The following is a 19,828-nucleotide window of genomic DNA, read 5'->3' as shown; positions in this document are numbered from 1 at the left end:
TCTGTTACCCAGAATCCTTTGCAAACCTCAAAATTTGGCTAAAAAAACACATGTTCCTCACATTTCTGTGGCAGAAAGTTCTGGAATCTGATAGGAGCTACAAATCTCTTCCACCCAGCGTTCCCCCAAGTCTCCCGATAAAAATGATACCTCACTTGCGTGGGTAGGCCTAGCGCCTGCGACAGGAAACACCCCAAAGCGCAACGTGGACACATCCCAAATTTTGGGAGAAAACAGTGCCTACCTGTGGATTTTGGCCTGTAGCTCACCCGGCACCTAGGGAAACCTACCAAACCTGTGCATTTCTGAAAACTAGAGACCTAGGGGAATCCAAGGAGGGGTGACTTGCGGGGCTCGGACCAGGTTCTGTTACCCAGAATCCTTTGCAAACTGCAAAATTTGGCTAAAAAAACACATGTTCCTCACATTTTTGTGGCAGAAAGTTCTGGAATCTGAGAGGAGCTACAAATTTCCTTCTACCCAGCGTTCCCTCAAGTCTCCCGATAAAAATGATACCTCACTTGCGTGGGTAGGCCTAGAGCCGGCGACAGGAAACACCCCAAAGCGCAACGTGGACACATCCTAAATTTTGGAAAAAAACGGAGGTGTTTTTTGCGAAGTGCCTACCTGTGGATTTTGGCCTCTAGCTCAGCCGGCACCTAGGGAAACCTACCAAACCTGTGCATTTCTGAAAACTAGAGACCTAGGGGAATCCAAGGAGGGGTGACTTGCGGGGCTCGGACCAGGTTCTGTTACCCAGAATCCTTTGCAAACCTCAAAATTTGGCTAAAAAAACACATGTCCCTCACATTTCTGTGGCAGAAAGTTCTGGAATCTGAGAGGAGCTACAAATTTCCTTCCACCCAGCGTTCCCCCAAGTCTCCCGATAAAAATGATACCTCACTTGCGTGGGTAGGCCTAGCGCCGGCGACAGGAAACACCCCAAAGCGCAACGTGGACACATCCTAAATTTTTGAAAAAAACAGAGGTGTTTTTTGCGAAGTGCCTACCTGTAGATTTTGGCCTCTAGCTCAGCCGGCACCTAGGGAAACCTACCAAACCTGTGCATTTCTGAAAACTAGAGTCCTAGGGGAATCGAAGGAGGGGTGACTTGCGGGGCTCGGACCAGGTTCTGTTACCCAGAATCCTTTGCAAACCTCAAAATTTGGCTAAAAAAACACATGTCCCTCACATTTTTGTGGCAGAAAGTTCTGGAATCTGAGAGGAGCTACAAATTTCCTTCCACCCAGCGTTCCCCCAAGTCTCCCGATAAAAATGATACCTCACTTGCGTGGGTGGGCCTAGCGCCGGCGACAGGAAACACCCCAAAGCGCAACGTGGACACATCCTAAATTTTGGAAAAAAACAGAGGTGTTTTTTGCGAAGTGCCTACCTGTAGATTTTGGCCTCTAGCTCAGCCGGCACATAGGGAAACCTACCAAACCTGTGCATTTCTGAAAACTAGAGACCTAGGGGAATCCAAGGAGGGGTGACTTGCGTCGCTCGGACCAGGTTCTGTTACCCAGAATCCTTTGCAAACCTCAAAATTTGGCTAAAAAAACACATGTTCCTCACATTTCTGTGGCAGAAAGTTCTGGAATCTGAGAGGAGCTACAAATCTCCTTCCACCCAGCGTTCCCCCAAGTCTCCCGATAAAAATGATACCTCACTTGCGTGGGTAGGCCTAGCGCCTGCGACAGGAAACACCCCAAAGCGCAACGTGGACACATCCAACATTTTGGGAGAAAACAGTGCCTACCTGTGGATTTTGGCCTGTAGCTCACCCGGCACATAGGGAAACCTACCAAACCTGTGCATTTCTGAAAACTAGAGACCTAGGGGAATCCAAGGAGGGGTGACTTGCGGGGCTCGGACCAGGTTCTGTTACCCAGAATCCTTTGCAAACCTCAAAATTTGGCTAAAAAAACACATGTTCCTCACATTTTTGTGGCAGAAAGTTCTGGAATCTGAGAGGAGCTACAAATTTCCTTCCACCCAGCGTTCCCCCAAGTCTCCCGATAAAAATGATACCTCACTTGCATGGGTAGGCCTAGCGCCGAAGACAGGAAAGACCCCAAAGCGCAACGTGGACACATCCTAAATTTTGGAAAAAAACAGAGGTGTTTTTTGCGAAGTGCCTACCTGTAGATTTTGGCCTGTAGCTCAGCCGGCACCTAGGGAAACCTACCAAACCTGTGCATTTCTGAAAACTAGAGACCTAGGGGAATCCAAGGAGGGGTGACTTGCGGGGCTCGGACCAGGTTCTGTTACCCAGAATCCTTTGCAAACCTCAAAATTTGGCTAAAAAAACACATATCCCTCACATTTCTGTGGCAGAAAGTTCTGGAATCTGAGAGGAGCTACAAATTTCCTTCCACCCAGCGTTCCCCCAAGTATCCCGATAAAAATGATACCTCACTTGCGTGGGTAGGCATAGCGCCGGCGACAGGAAAGACCCCAAAGCGCAACGTGGACACATCCTAAATTTTGGAAAAAAACAGAGGTGTTTTTTGCGAAGTGCCTACCTGTAGATTTTGGCCTCTAGCTCAGCCGGCACCTAGGGAAACCTACCAAACCTGTGCATTTCTGAAAACTAGGGACCTAGGGGAATCCAAGGAGGGGTGAGTTGCGGGGCTCGGACCAGGTTCTGTTACCCAGAATCCTTTGCAAACCTCAAAATTTGGCAAAAAAAACACATGTTCCTCACATTTTTGTGGCAGAAAGTTCTGGAATCTGAGAGGAGCTACAAATTTCCTTCCACCCAGCGTTCCCCCAAGTCTCCCGTTAAAAATGATACCTCACTTGCGTGGGTAGGCCTAGCGCCGGCGACAGGAAACACCCCAAAGCGCAACGTGGACACATCCTAAATTTTGGAAAAAAACAGAGGTGTTTTTTGCGAAGTGCCTACCTGTAGATTTTGGCCTCTAGCTCAGCCGGCACATAGGGAAACCTACCAAACCTGTGCATTTCTGAAAACTAGAGACCTAGGGGAATCCAAGGAGGGGTGACTTGCGTCGCTCGGACCAGGTTCTGTTACCCAGAATCCTTTGCAAACCTCAAAATTTGGCTAAAAAAACACATGTTCCTCACATTTCTGTGGCAGAAAGTTCTGGAATCTGAGAGGAGCTACAAATCTCCTTCCACCCAGCGTTCCCCCAAGTCTCCCGATAAAAATGATACCTCACTTGCGTGGGTAGGCCTAGCGCCTGCGACAGGAAACACCCCAAAGCGCAACGTGGACACATCCAACATTTTGGGAGAAAACAGTGCCTACCTGTGGATTTTGGCCTGTAGCTCACCCGGCACCTAGGGAAACCTACCAAACCTGTGCATTTCTGAAAACTAGAGACCTAGGGGAATCCAAGGAGGGGTGACTTGCGGGGCTCGGACCAGGTTCTGTTACCCAGAATCCTTTGCAAACCTCAAAATTTGGCTAAAAAAACACATGTCCCTCACATTTTTGTGGCAGAAAGTTCTGGAATCTGAGAGGAGCTACAAATTTCCTTCCACCCAGCGTTCCCCCAAGTCTCCCGATAAAAATGATACCTCACTTGCATGGGTAGGCCTAGCGCCGAAGACAGGAAAGACCCCAAAGCGCAACGTGGACACATCCTAAATTTTGGAAAAAAACAGAGGTGTTTTTTGCGAAGTGCCTACCTGTAGATTTTGGCCTGTAGCTCAGCCGGCACCTAGGGAAACCTACCAAACCTGTGCATTTCTGAAAACTAGAGACCTAGGGGAATCCAAGGAGGGGTGACTTGCGGGGCTCAGACCAGGTTCTGTTACCCAGAATCCTTTGCAAACCTCAAAATTTGGCTAAAAAAACACATATCCCTCACATTTCTGTGGCAGAAAGTTCTGGAATCTGAGAGGAGCTACAAATTTCCTTCCACCCAGCGTTCCCCCAAGTATCCCGATAAAAATGATACCTCACTTGCGTGGGTAGGCATAGCGCCGGCGACAGGAAAGACCCCAAAGCGCAACGTGGACACATCCTAAATTTTGGAAAAAAACAGAGGTGTTTTTTGCGAAGTGCCTACCTGTAGATTTTGGCCTCTAGCTCAGCCGGCACCTAGGGAAACCTACCAAACCTGTGCATTTCTGAAAACTAGAGACCTAGGGGAATCCAAGGAGGGGTGAGTTGCGGGGCTCGGACCAGGTTCTGTTACCCAGAATCCTTTGCAAACCTCAAAATTTGGCAAAAAAAACACATGTTCCTCATATTTCTGAGCAGAAAGTTCTGGAATCTGAGAGGAGCTACAAATCTCCTTCCACCCAGCGTTTCCACAAGTCTCCCGTTAAAAATGATACCTCACTTGCGTGGGTAGGCCTAGCGCCGGCGACAGGAAACACCCCAAAGCGCAACGTGGACACATCCTAAATTTTGGAAAAAAACGGAGGTGTTTTTTGCGAAGTGCCTACCTGTAGATTTTGGCCTCTAGCTCAGCCGGCACCTAGGGAAACCTACCAAACCTGTGCATTTCTGAAAACTAGAGACCTAGGGGAATCCAAGGAGGGGTGACTTGCGGGGCTCGGACCAGGTTCTGTGACCCAGAATCCTTTGCAAACCTCAAAATTTGGCTAAAAAAACACATATCCCTCACATTTCTGTGGCAGAAAGTTCTGGAATCTGAGAGGAGGTACAAATTTCCTTCCACCCAGCGTTCCCCCAAGTATCCCGATAAAAATGATACCTCACTTGCGTGGGTAGGCCTAGCGCCGGCGACAGGAAACACCCCAAAGCGCAACGTGGACACATCCTAAATTTTTGAAAAAAACAGAGGTGTTTTTTGCGAAGTGCCTACCTGTAGATTTTGGCCTCTAGCTCAGCCGGCACCTAGGGAAACCTACAAAACATGTGCATTTCTGAAAACTAGAGACCTAGGGGAATCCAAGGAGGTGTGACTTGCGGGGCTCGGACCAGGTTCTGTTACCCAGAATCCTTTGCAAACCGCAAAATTTGGCTAAAAAAACACATGTTCCTCACATTTTTGTGGCAGAAAGTTCTGGAATCTGAGAGGAGCTACAAATTTCCTTCCACCCAGCGTTCCCCCAAGTCTTCCGATAAAAATGATACCTCACTTGCGTGGGTAGGCCTAGCGCCGGCGACAGGAAACACCCCAAAGCGCAACGTTGACACATCCTAAATTTTGGAAAAAAACGGAGGTGTTTTTTGCGAAGTGCCTACCTGTAGATTTTGGCCTCTAGCTCAGCCGGCACCTAGGGAAACCTACCAAACCTGTGCATTTCTGAAAACTAGAGACCTAGGGGAATCCAAGGAGGGGTGAGTTGCGGGGCTCGGACCAGGTTCTGTTACCCAGAATCCTTTGCAAACCTCAAAATTTGGCAAAAAAAACACATGTTCCTCATATTTCTGAGCAGAAAGTTCTGGAATCTGAGAGGAGCTACAAATCTCCTTCCACCCAGCGTTCCCACAAGTCTCCCGTTAAAAATGATACCTCACTTGCGTGGGTAGGCCTAGCGCCGGCGACAGGAAACACCCCAAAGCGCAACGTGGACACATCCTAAATTTTGGAAAAAAACGGAGGTGTTTTTTGCGAAGTGCCTACCTGTAGATTTTGGCCTCTAGCTCAGCCGGCACCTAGGGAAACCTACCAAACCTGTGCATTTCTGAAAACTAGAGACCTAGGGGAATCCAAGGAGGGGTGACTTGCGGGGCTCGGACCAGGTTCTGTGACCCAGAATCCTTTGCAAACCTCAAAATTTGGCTAAAAAAACACATATCCCTCACATTTCTGTGGCAGAAAGTTCTGGAATCTGAGAGGAGGTACAAATTTCCTTCCACCCAGCGTTCCCCCAAGTATCCCGATAAAAATGATACCTCACTTGCGTGGGTAGGCCTAGCGCCGGCGACAGGAAACACCCCAAAGCGCAACGTGGACACATCCTAAATTTTTGAAAAAAACAGAGGTGTTTTTTGCGAAGTGCCTACCTGTAGATTTTGGCCTCTAGCTCAGCCGGCACCTAGGGAAACCTACAAAACATGTGCATTTCTGAAAACTAGAGACCTAGGGGAATCCAAGGAGGTGTGACTTGCGGGGCTCGGACCAGGTTCTGTTACCCAGAATCCTTTGCAAACCGCAAAATTTGGCTAAAAAAACACATGTTCCTCACATTTTTGTGGCAGAAAGTTCTGGAATCTGAGAGGAGCTACAAATTTCCTTCCACCCAGCGTTCCCCCAAGTCTTCCGATAAAAATGATACCTCACTTGCGTGGGTAGGCCTAGCGCCGGCGACAGGAAACACCCCAAAGCGCAACGTTGACACATCCTAAATTTTGGAAAAAAACGGAGGTGTTTTTTGCGAAGTGCCTACCTGTAGATTTTGGCCTCTAGCTCAGCCGGCACCTAGGGAAACCTACCAAACCTGTGCATTTCTGAAAACTAGAGACCTAGGGGAATCCAAGGAGGGGTGACTTGCGGGGCTCGGACCAGGTTCTGTTACCCAGAATCCTTTGCAAACCTCAAAATTTGGCTAAAAAAACACATGTTCCTCACATTTCTGTGGCAGAAAGTTCTGGAATCTGAGAGGAGCTACAAATCTCCTTCCACCCAGCGTTCCCCGAAGTCTCCCGATAAAAATGATACCTCACTTGCGTGGGTAGGCCTAGCGCCGGCGACAGGAAACACCCCAAAGCGCAACGTGGACACATCCTAAATTTTGGAAAAAAACGGAGGTGTTTTTTGCGTAGTGCCTACCTGTAGATTTTGGCCTCTAGCTCAGCCGGCACCTAGGGAAACCTACCAAACCTGTGCATTTCTGAAAACTAGAGACCTAGGGGAATCCAAGGAGGGGTGACTTGCGGGGCTCGGACCAGGTTCTGTTACCCAGAATCCTTTGCAAACCTCAAAATTTGGCTAAAAAAACACATGTCCCTCACATTTCTGTGGCAGAAAGTTCTGGAATCTGAGAGGAGCTACAAATTTCCTTCCACCCGGCGTTCCCCCAAGTCTCCCGATAAAAATGATACCTCACTTGCATGGGTAGGCCTAGCGCCGGCGACAGGAAACACTCCAAAGCGCAACGTGGACACATCCTAAATTTTGGAAAAAAACAGAGGTGTTTTTTGCGAAGTGCCTACCTGTAGATTTTGGCCTGTAGCTCAGCCGGCACCTAGGGAAACCTACCAAACCTGTGCATTTCTGAAAACTAGATACCTAGGGAAATCCAAGGAGGGGTGAGTTGCGGGGCTCGGACCAGGTTCTGTTACCCAGAATCCTTTGCAAACCTCAAAATTTGGCTAAAAAAACACATGTTCCTCACATTTCTGTGGCAGAAAGTTCTGGAATCTGAGAGGAGCTACAAATCTCCTTCCACCCAGCGTTCCCCCAAGTCTCCCGATAAAAATGATACCTCACTTGCGTGGGTAGGCCTAGCGCCGGCGACAGGAAACACTCCAAAGCGCAACGTGGACACATCCTAAATTTTGGAAAAAAACGGAGGTGTTTTTTGCTAAGTGCCTACCTGTAGATTTTGGCCTGTAGCTCAGCCGGCACCTAGGGAAACCTACAAAACCTGTGCATTTCTGAAAACTAGAGACCAAGGGGAATCCAAGGAGGGGTCACTTGCGGGGCTCGGACCAGGTTCTGTTACCCAGAATCCTTTGCAAACCTCAAAATGTGGCTAAAAAAACACATGTTCCTCACATTTCTGTGGCAGAAAGTTCTGGAATCTGAGAGGAGCTACAAATCTCCTTCCACCCAGCGTTCCCCCAAGTCTCCCGATAAAAATGATACCTCACTTGCGTGGGTAGGCCTAGCGCCGGCGACAGGAAACACCCCAAAGCGCAACGTGGACACATCCTAAATTTTGGAAAAAAACAGAGGTGTTTTTTGCGAAGTGCCTACCTGTAGATTTTGGCCTGTAGCTCAGTCGGCACCTAGGGAAACCTACCAAACCTGTGCATTTCTGAAAACTAGAGACCTAGGGGAATCCAAGGAGGTGTGACTTGCGGTGCTCGGACCAGGTTCTGTTACCCAGAATCCTTTGCAAACCTCAAAATTTGGCTAAAAAAACACATGTCCCTCACATTTCTGTGGCAGAAAGTTCTGGAATCTGAGAGGAGCTACAAATTTCCTTCCACCCAGCGTTCCCCCAAGTCTCCCGATAAAAATGATACCTCACTTGCGTGGGTAGGCCTAGCGCCGGCGACAGGAAACAGCCCAAAGCGCAACGTGGACACATCCTAAATTTTTGAAAAAAACAGAGGTGTTTTTTGCGAAGTGCCTACCTGTAGATTTTGGCCTCTAGCTCAGCCGGCACCTAGGGAAACCTACCAAACCTGTGCATTTCTGAAAACTAGAGTCCTAGGGGAATCCAAGGAGGGGTGACTTGCGGGGCTCGGACCAGGTTCTGTTACCGAGAATCCTTTGCAAACCTCAAAATTTGGCTAAAAAAACACATGTTCCTCACATTTCTGTGGCAGAAAGTTCTGGAATCTGAGAGGAGCTACAAATCTCCTTCCACCCAGCGTTCCCCCAAGTCTCCCGATAAAAATGATACCTCACTTGCGTGGGTAGGCCTAGCGCCTGCGACAGGAAACACCCCAAAGCGCAACGTGGACACATCCAAAATTTTGGGAGAAAACAGTGCCTACCTGTGGATTTTGGCCTGTAGCTCACCCGGCACCTAGGGAAACCTACCAAACCTGTGCATTTCTGAAAACTAGAGACCTAGGGGAATCCAAGGAGGGGTGACTTGCGGGGCTCGGACCAGGTTCTGTTACCCAGAATCCTTTGCAAACCTCAAAATTTGGCTAAAAAAACACATGTTCCTCACATTTCTGTGGCAGAAAGTTCTGGAATCTGAGAGGAGCCACAAATTTCCTTCCACCCAGCGTTCCCCCAAGTCTCCCAATAAAAATTATACCTCACTTGCGTGGGTAGGTCCAGCGCCCGCTACAGGAAACACCCCAAAGCGCAACGTGGACACATCCCATTTTTTGAAAGAAAACAGTGCCTACCTGTGGATTTTGGCCTGTAGCTCAGACGGCACCTAGGGAAACCTACCAAACCTGTGCATTTCTGAAAACTTGAGACCTAGGGGAATCCAAGGAGGGGTGACTTGCGGGGCTCGGACCAGGTTCTGTTACCCAGAATCCTTTGCAAACCTCAAAATTTGGCTAAAAAAACACATGTTCTCTCACATTTCTGTGGCAGAAAGTTCTGGAATCTGAGAGGAGCTACAAATCTCTTCCACCCAGCGTTCCCCCAAGTCTCCCGATAAAAATGATACCTCACTTGCATGGGTAGGCCTAGCGCCTGCGACAGGAAACACCCCAAAGCGCAACGTGGACACATCCAAAATTTTGGGAGAAAACAGTGCCTACCTGTGGATTTTGGCCTGTAGCTCACCCGGCACCTAGGGAAACCTACCAAACCTGTGCATTTCTGAAAACTAGAGACCTAGGGGAATCCAAGGAGGGGTGACTTGCGGGGCTCGGACCAGGTTCTGTTACCCAGAATCCTTTGCAAACCGCAAAATTTGGCTAAAAAAACACATGTTCCTCACATTTTTGTGGCAGAAAGTTCTGGAATCTGAGAGGAGCTACAAATTTCCTTCCACCCAGCGTTCCCCCAAGTCTTCCGATAAAAATGATACCTCACTTGCGTGGGTAGGCCTAGCGCCGGCGACAGGAAACACCCCAAAGCGCAACGTGGACACATCCTAAATTTTGGAAAAAAACGGAGGTGTTTTTTGCGAAGTGCCTACCTGTAGATTTTGGCCTCTAGCTCAGCCGGCACCTAGGGACACCTACCAAACCTGTGCATTTCTGAAAACTAGAGACCTAGGGGAATCCAAGGAGGGGTGACTTGCGGGGCTCGGACCAGGTTCTGTTACCCAGAATCCTTTGCAAACCTCAAAATTTGGCTAAAAAAACACATGTTCCTCACATTTCTGTGGCAGAAAGTTCTGGAATCTGAGAGGAGCCACAAATTTCCTTCCACCCAGCGTTCCCCCAAGTCTCCCGATAAAAATGATACCTCACTTGCGTGGGTAGGTCTAGCGCCCGCGACAGGAAACACCCCAAAGCGCAACGTGGACACATCCCATTTTTTGAAAGAAAACAGTGCCTACCTGTGGATTTTGGCCTGTAGCTCAGACGGCACCTAGGGAAACCTACCAAACCTGTGCATTTCTGAAAACTTGAGACCTAGGGGAATCCAAGGAGGGGTGACTTGCGGGGCTCGGACCAGGTTCTGTTACCCAGAATCCTTTGCAAACCTCAAAATTTGGCTAAAAAAACACATGTTCCTCACATTTCTGTGGCAGAAAGTTCTGGAATCTGAGAGGAGCTACAAATCTCTTCCACCCAGCGTTCCCCCAAGTCTCCCGATAAAAATGATACCTCACTTGCGTGGGTAGGCCTAGCGCCTACGACAGGAAACACCCCAAAGCGCAACGTGGACACATCCAAAATTTTGGGAGAAAACAGTGCCTACCTGTGGATTTTGGCCTGTAGCTCACCCGGCACCTAGGGAAACCTACCAAACCTGTGCATTTCTGAAAACTAGAGACCTAGGGGAATCCAAGGAGGGGTGACTTGCGGGGCTCGGACCAGGTTCTGTTACCCAGAATCCTTTGCAAACCGCAAAATTTGGCAAAAAAACACATGTTCCTCACATTTTTGTGGCAGAAAGTTCTGGAATCTGAGAGGAGCTACAAATTTCCTTCCACCCAGCGTTCCCCCAAGTCTTCCGATAAAAATGATACCTCACTTGCGTGGGTAGGCCTAGCGCCGGCGACAGGAAACACCCCAAAGCGCAACGTTGACACATCCTAAATTTTGGAAAAAAACGGAGGTGTTTTTTGCGAAGTGCCTACCTGTAGATTTTGACCTCTAGCTCAGCCGGCACCTAGGGAAACCTACCAAACCTGTGCATTTCTGAAAACTAGAGACCTAGGGGAATCCAAGGAGGGGTGACTTGCGGGGCTCGGACCAGGTTCTGTTACCCAGAATCCTTTGCAAACCTCAAAATTTGGCTAAAAAAACACATGTTCCTCACATTTCTGTGGCAGAAAGTTCTGGAATCTGATAGGAGCCACAAATTTCCTTCCACCCAGCGTTCCCCCAAGTCTCCCGATAAAAATGATACCTCACTTGTGTGGGTGGGCCAGGTGCCTGCAACAGAATAAGGCCCAAAACCTGAAGGGATAGAAGGGATAGCACAGCAAGTTTATAAGGGCATATTCTTTTATACATCTTTAGACGGACTCTGCTTTGGGGACCCACATAAGTGAGGTGTCATTTTACTTGGGAGACTGAGGGGAAAACTGGGGAGTAGGAATTTTGTGCTGGAGCGGTGATCCTACTAAGAAAAATCAGGAAAATATGCTTTTTTATGCAAATTTTGAGGTTTACAGAGGAGTCTGGGTAAGAAAATGTTGGGGGAGCCACACAAGCCACACCTCCCTAGACTCCTTGGGGTGCCTAGTTTTAAAAAGTTTCTGGGTTTTGTAGGTTTCCCTACATGACGGCCGCACCCAGGACCAAAAACATAGGTAGGCCCTCCCCCCCAAAACACAGGTATTTTTGGAATATATCACTTTGATGTGTGCACATACGTCTGTGATGTGCCAAACACTAAAATTGTGAAAAGAAACACACTTAGGTTATGTGAAGAAGACCCCTCACCCACCAACCAAGTTGGTGGCATGCTTCATCATCGGGGTCCAACCCGAGGCACCTAGCGTGTCTCAAGTGTGCTGCGACGCCTGATTACAGCGGAGCAGGTTTTGTCATTTGTACCACACATACTGGTTGGATTTGGCACGAGGGTGAGTGATGGTTCAGTAGATCAAATTTTATTAACAAGAGATTTCACAAAAGTGAAATGCACTGGTAATAACTGAAAGGCCAAAAAACTGAACCAATGACTCACAGCTCGTGAGCTGTAAAGCCACAACATGGCACCAACCGCTTTACAGTCCATTCACACACCTTTCATACATGACATGCACTAGACCATTCACGCCGCCAGCCACGGGCCCAGCACATTACAAGACTCGCATCCACAGACAGCGCCAGTCAAGGGCCCATCACTTTCATACGCCCACATGCCTGATACAGCAATCACACCAGCTGATGAGTGTGTGGACTGGCGTTTGGCCGGCACTGCCAGCCACACCACCAGCCAAGCGCCACCCCACACACACCGCCAGCCCAGCGCCACCCCACACACACCGCCAGCCAAGCGCCACCCCACACACACCGCCAGCCAAGCGCCACCCCACACACACCGCCAGCCCAGCGCCACCCCACCCACACCGCCAGCCAAGCGCCACTCTACACATGCCATCCCCTTTTTTTTGTTTTTAAACAACAAAGAAACCACTAATCATAAATTAGTACAAAACTACAAACACAAAAGCTCTAACTGAATACATGACTAATGCCAACCGTGAAACCGAACATATAAAAATATAAAACACCAGTTTACGCTCATGGAATTTCCCAATAATTCTTCTGTGTGTGGTAGCTCCTGAAACAGCCACCCACACACAGCCCAGGCTTTGAAGGACAATCAGGGCAGTACATCCTAGTCTCCTTCCTGATACCTCTTCGAGCACAGACTCTACATCTCTTAGCAGGAAAGTTTTTTTGGGCCGTGGGAGGAATGTGCTCAGCAAAGTGACGATCTTTCAATCTAGCCACATCCTCCACCACTGCTTCTCTAGGAACTCTTGCCTGTTCCAGCACAACAAGGCTAGCTATGATAGACTCCTGAAATTTCACAAATGTCATCCTTGACTCTGGAGAACTATCCTTAAACACAACAAAAGCATTAAAAGTTGCCAAGTGGAACAAGTGAAGCGCTAATTTCTTATACCACACATAAGACTTACGAGCAGCAGTGTAAGGTTCTAACCTCTGATCTACTCTCTCAACACCACCCATGTGCTTATTATAGTCTAAGATGCACACAGGTTTGCGCACTTCGGCAACCTGACCCCAAACAGCCACAGGTGAAGTACTCTCATCATGGATGGTGCTTAGCATGTATACATCCCTCTTGTCTACAAATTTCAGAGCTAGCAGCTCATCATTCCGCAAGGCACTGCACTGTCCCTTCTCAAGTTTTTTACAGACAAGTTCTTTTGATAGCCTTTCCGATTAGAGCGGATTGTGCCACAAGCAACAGTGTCCACTCTGAACAACTCCTTGAACAACCGAACTCCAGTGTAGAAGTTATCTACATATAAATGGTGACCTTTGTTAAACAGTCGTCTACCAAGTTCCCACACAATTTTCTCACTAACTCCAAAAGTGGGAGGACAACCAGGGGGGTCAATATTGGAATCCCTACCAGTGTAGACCCGGAAATTATAAACATATCCTGTACTACTTTCTGACAGCATATACAATTTAATTCCATACCGTGCCCTCTTGCTAGGAATGTACTGCCTAAAAACCAAACGACCCTTGAACAGGACCAAAGACTCATCTACAGATATTTCTTTCCCTGGAACATAGATCTCTGAAAACCGATCTACCAAATGATCAAGGACAGGTCTAATCTTAAAAAGACGGTCAGAATCAGGATGATCTCGTGGCAAGGCTAAAGCATTATCTACAAAATGCAACATCCGAAGAAGAAGCTCATACCGGTTACGACTCATGATGGCAGGAAATATAGCAGTTGCCATCAAGGGACTAGTAGACCAATATGAAGACAGCGACGGCTTCCTTATCAGCCCCATCAAAAAAGTTAAACCCAAGAACTTTTTCAACTCTTCCAGATTTGTGGGAATCCACCGGCTAGCTCTAGAGTGTGGCCTAAGTCTGGCAGCGTTTTCCCTCAAAAACTGCTCTGCAAACAAATTAGTCTGCTCAACAATCTCTTCCAAAAATATATCGTCCATAAACAACTCAAAAAAGTTGACGGGCAAAAAGTTTTCCGTATTAACTCGACACCCTGGAAAACCAGTAAACGCAGGCAACTGTGGCTGCTCCATGTTTGGTGCAACCCATGCGTCAGGTCTTCCAATGGGAAGCCTTTCAGCCGCTGGCTCCTGCACCATTGGCACATCACTGTCCTCCTCTAAAACAGGCCCTTCATCAGCACTGAGAGTGGCTTCATCATCAGATGATTCATCTCTGACAGAAAATTCACTTCCAGAATCCTGCACTTCCTCCTCTGCCTCAGATGCAGAGTCAGTCTCATATTCATGGTCAGAAGATGACTCAAAAAGCACACTAACAACCTGCTGAGCGGTCATCCTACGGCTGGCCATGATCCTTCCTACAAAAATTAACTGGACAAATACACCACCAACAACCAGCACTGTGTAAGATAAGTAACAAAGTATAGGTTTATCACTAAGAATTATAAACTCAAAAACTATACTGCTCACTTGCCTGAAAAAGCTTGACTCACCAGCAACTACTCTGCACAGCCACAGCAATCACCAACGATATCCCACTAAAAAGAGAAAAAAAAAAGCAAATTAGACATAAGACAACACAATAATCATTGTTCATAACTCTAAGGACAATTTCACACACAATCCTGCATTCAGTACACCACCTACAAACATGTCATTCATGCATTGCAACAATACTCACTTGGAGTAAATTTATTTACTTACCTAAAACATGCAACTACGCAAACCGCAGGACAACTACTGCCAAAACTGCAACAAGCCACAGCAAAGTCAGCAAAAGCTTTGAACTAGAACAAAAAGGAGAAAAACTGTTATTATCATAAAAGCAAATACTTCGTCAGTTGACAAACACTCCGCCACTAACCATTTTTTAATTTTCCCTTGTGTCTAGTCTTCTCTGCTTGGGGGAAGATGGGCCTAAAAAAAAATAGGCCAATCTACCCCCAAGGGGAGGGGGCAGAAATCGCCCAGATTACATTGCACACTTTGGGGGGGGCGACCCTTGCCCAAGGGGCCACACCCCCACACAAAGCACACACACACACACATATAGTATCCCTGGCGCTATGGGGATTCTGCCCCCCTTGGGCAGAAAGGCCTAAAAAATAGGCATATCTGCCCCCAAGGGGGGCAGAACTGACCAAAAATACATGTGGGCCCCTGGGGGCGACCCTTGCCCAAGGGGCCGCCCCCAACACAAAAATAAAAACCAACAATAAAATCCCTGGTTTCTAGTGGCTTTCTGCCCCCCTTGGGGGCAGATCGGCCTAAAAATAGGGCCAATCTGCCCCCAAGGGGGGCAGAAACGACAATAAATACATTGCGCCCTGGGGGGAGCGACCCTTGCCCAAGGGGCCACCCCCCAACACAAAGCACACATACATACATACTATTTCTGGCGCTATTGGGATTCTGCCCCCCTTGGGGGCAGAAAGGCCTAAAAAAAATAGGCCTCTCTGCCCCCAAGGGGGGCAGAACTGCCCAAAAATACATGAGGGCCCCTGGGGGCGACCCTTGCCCAAGGGGCCGCCCCCCAACACAAAAAATAAAAATCAACAATAAAATCCCTGGTGTCTAGTGGCTTTCTACCCCCCTTGGGGGCAGATCGGCCTAAAAATAGGGCCAATCTGCCCCCAAGGGGGGCAGAAACGACAATAAATACATTGCGCCCCCAGGGGGAGCGACCCTTGCCCAAGGGGCCACCCCCCAACACAAAGCACACATACATACATACTATTTCTGGCGCTATTGGGATTCTGCCCCCCTTGGGGGCAGAAAGGCCTAAAAAAAATAGGCCTCTCTGCCCCCAAGGGGGGCAGAACTGCCCAAAAATACATGAGTGCCCCTGGGGCCGACCCTTGCCCAAGGGGCCGCCCCCCAACACAAAAAATAAAAATCAACAATAAAATCCCTGGTGTCTAGTGGCCTTCTGCCCCCCTTGGGGGCAGATCGGCCTAAAAATAGGGCCAATCTGCCCCCAGGGGGGCAGAAACGACGTAAAATACATTTGCCCCCAAAGGGGAGCGACCCTTGCCCAAGGGGTCGCTCCCCTACACTAATAAGCACTCAACAGAGAAATCCCTGGTGTCTAGTGGGCATTCCTGCTGCCCGATCGCATCGCGATCGGGCAGCAGGAATGCTCAAAGAGACATGGAGGGAAAGGAAAACCCTTTCCTTTCCCTCGATGCCTCTCTCAGAGCACCCCCACCCCGCACGAAGGTGAAATATTCACCTTCTCCCTTGACGCGCTGGAAGCAAATGGCCGGAAGAATGCTAAGACAAAAGGAAATGATTTGAAAGTTTGTAATCTATTAAAATCCAGTACTCAAAAATATATATACACTATAAACAAATATATACACCAAGAATACAAGTCCAGGTATTGCACCATTAAAGTCCGTGGACCACTGGGCCCAAAATGAAGGGCGAGGCCCACACTCAATACCCGATCAAAATGGAGAGAACACTGCAGGGGCATCAGATAGAAATACAACAGGCACCTCAGATCACTACGCCAGATCCACGAGGGGGCTCCATGCCCACTGCTGTATCCTGGGGAGTGCAAAGCCACAGTCTCATATGTCTTTTCAGTGGGTGGTTTGCCCACTGCTGTATCCTGGGGAGTGCAAAGCCACAGTCTCACAAGTCTCTCAAGTGGGTGGTTTGCCCACTTCTGTATCCTGGGGAGTGCAAAGCCACAGTCTCACAAGTCTCTCAAGTGGGTGGTTTGCCCACTGCTGTATCCTGGGGAGTGCAAAGCCACAGTCTCTCAAGTGGATAACAGTCTCCACTGGTTCTGGAGGGGGCTTTCTGCCCAGAGTGCTTCATCCTGCCAAGGACTGAGGTAGTGGATGTAAATCTCCAATGGTTCTGGAGGGGGCTTTGTGGCCAGAGTGCTTCATCCTGCCAAGGACTGAGGTAGTGGATGCCTTTCTCCACTGGTTCTGGAGGGGGCTTTGTGCCTAGAGTTCTTCATCCTTCCAAGGACTGAGGTAGTGGATGCCTTTCCCCACTGGTTCTGAAGGGGGCTTTGTGCCCAGAGTGCTTCATCCTGCAAGGACTGAGGTAGTGGATGTAAATCTCCACTGGTTCTGGAGGGGGCTTTGTGCCCAGAGTGCTTCATTCTGCCAAGGACTGAGGTAGTGGATGTAAATCACCACTGGTTCTGGAGGGGGCTTTGTGCCCAGAGTGCTTCATCCTGCTCGTGGCGGCCTCAGTAGTGTCCGAGCTTTCGGCGCTCATTGGCCTGCGGTGCTTGTAGCGGTGGTGTCCTTGGCAGTGGTGCTTGTGGTGGGGGTGTTCTGTGAAGCGGTGCTTGTGGTGGCGGTGTCCTTGGCAGAAGTGCTTGTGGCGGTGGTGTCCTTGGCAGCGGTGCTGGTGGCGGCAGTGTCCTGTGAAGTGGTGCTTGTGGCGGCGGTGTCCTTGGCAGAGGTGCTTGTGGCTGCGGTGTACTTGGCAGCGGTGCTGGTGGTGGCGGTGTCCTGTGAATCGGTGCTTGTGGCGGCGGTGTCCTTGGCAGCGGTGTTGGTGGCGGCGGTGTCCTTGGCAGCGGTGCTGGTGGCGGAGGTGTCCTTGGCAGCGGTGCTTGTGATGGCGGTGTCCTTGGCAGCGGTGCTGGTGGCGGTCTTGTCCGCCGTGCAGGTTTGCGGCAACTTGCCTTTCTTTCTGTGCCCCTTCCCCACCTTGGATGGTGGCGCAGCTGTCTTCCCACTCCCAACTGTACTCCTGGAAGAGCCTTTGGTGGCAGCTGTTTTGCGTTTCTCCCGCCAGACAGTGGCAAACTTTTTATGCTTCTGAGGTGGGGGACTGTCCGTGGTCTGGCTCCTTTGCACACTGGCTGCACTGCTGCTTGGCGCACTCCAGAAGCCGGTTACTGCTGGCACCACTGTTCCCGCTGATGTGGTGACTGAGGTGCTGGGTTGGGACCTGGAAAGGCGGGCCCTAGGGGATGGAAGGGGTCCCCTAGGGCCCACCTAGGGATGGGGGAGGTGAGAGGAAGAGGTCAAGGTTGGACAGGAAAAGTTTTTGGGACACACTGGGACGGGTAGATGGAGGGGGTTTGGGAGTGAAGGAAGAGGTAGTGGTTGTAGGAGATGTATGTTTGCTGACTTTGGGTGAAGGTGCATGGGCTGGAGGCTGTCGTGAGGTGGATGGCTGTTGGGTGGGTGTGTGGCTCCGTCTGTGTACCTTGGGAGGTGGGCTCACAGACACACAGGGAGAGGACACAGAGGATGTGTGAATGGTAGTGGGGGTGGTGAGTGCACGTGAGGGGGTCTGGTGATGGGTGTGCTGGTGATGGACGTAGTGGCTGAAGATGTAGTGCATGCAGGTGTGAGTGGAGACGAGACAGGGAGAGAGGAGGGAGACGAGGAGGAGGGGGACACAGTGGAGGCAGTGGATGTTGGTATGTCTGCATGGGTATGAAGCTTGTTTGAGTGCCTGTGGGATGTGTGGTGCTTATGTTTGCCAGAGCTTCCCTTGTGTGTTGAGGTGTGTGAATGCTGGTCTGAGGGTGTGCTTGGGATAGGCTGAGGTACAGGTGTTTGGGTCTGGGTGGAGGAAGTTGGAGGGGGGAGGCTGGACACTGGGACAATGGCTGCCATCAGTGCTGAGGCCAGAGTCTGAAAAGCTCTCTATTGGGCTGCCTGACCAGAATGAATGCCCTCCAGGTATGCATTGGTCTGTTGCAACTGCCTCTCTACACCCTGGATGGCATTCAAAAGGGTAGACTGCCCAACACTGTAAGACCTGAGGAGGTCAATGGCCTCCTCACTTAGGACAGCAGGGCTGACAGGGGCAGGGGCTGAGGTGCCTGGGGCAAAGGAGATGCCCACCCACCTGGGTGAGCAGCCACGGGGCACACGCTGAGGGGCTTCTGGAAGGGCAGTGCTGGTAGGGGGGTGGCGGCTGTACCTGTAGATGCGGGGGCACAGAGGGGCCCGCCACAGCAAGGGAGCTCCCATCAGAGGAGGAGTCTGTGTCGCTGGTCTCAGCTCCAGTCCCCACCGTGGAGCTCCCCTCGCCCTCCGTCCCACTGGTGACTTCAGACTCCATTGTCTCACCCTCCAGGGACATGTGGGATGCAGCTCCCTCCTGCTCCGGTGCCACTGCTCCTCCGCCTGATGATGCTAATGCACACAAGAACAGGGAGACCACAAAAAGGGGGGGAAGACAGAAGAAAGACATGTTGAGTGCATGCAATAGCGCTATCGTTGGCGGACACTACAGACACAGAAGCCCCCTGCACTACGCCGTGCACTTTGAGTTCCCTAATTAATCACAGGGACATGGGTTACAAGGCATATGCCCGATTGCTGCACACATGGAAGTCACAAGAGCCTGAATAGGTGTAGTTGGCTCTGAACACAGGTGGGGTGGGGTGCCACATTGCCTGCTTTACGATGGGACCTTGCCTACTAAACTCGCCCTGACCTAGGGGAACCTACAGCCCACCTCCCCCACCCAGACACCTCCAATGCACGCAGAATCAGCTGAATTAGAGTGTACTCACCCCCTTGTGGCTGCTGTGATGCCCTCAAGCGCCCATCCAACTACGGATACGCCACCACCAGGATCCGGAACATCAGGGGGGTCATAGTGTGACGGGCACCCCTTCCATATTGGGAGGCCATCCCCAGCTGAGGAATGTCCTCCCATCTTTTCTGGCAGTGGGTGCTCCCTCTGTGCTGGACCTCCAGGATCCGGACTTCCTTGGTGATGGCACGCCAAATATCCTTCTTCTGGTGGGCGCTGACGTACAGGAATAGTACAGGGGAAAAGGAGAAGATATAACCGTCCGCACCGTCACAGTCATTGGCCTGCATCCCTAACCTTGCCATGACGCACATGCATTCACCGTTGTTTCATGCATGCCTTATTCTCCTCCCCTATCTTCCATCCACACCACTCCACACAGGCATTG

Source organism: Pleurodeles waltl, chromosome 3_1, assembly GCF_031143425.1.
Source record: "Pleurodeles waltl isolate 20211129_DDA chromosome 3_1, aPleWal1.hap1.20221129, whole genome shotgun sequence".
Taxonomy (NCBI): domain Eukaryota; kingdom Metazoa; phylum Chordata; class Amphibia; order Caudata; family Salamandridae; genus Pleurodeles; species Pleurodeles waltl.
Note: the sequence above shows the minus strand (reverse complement) of the source record.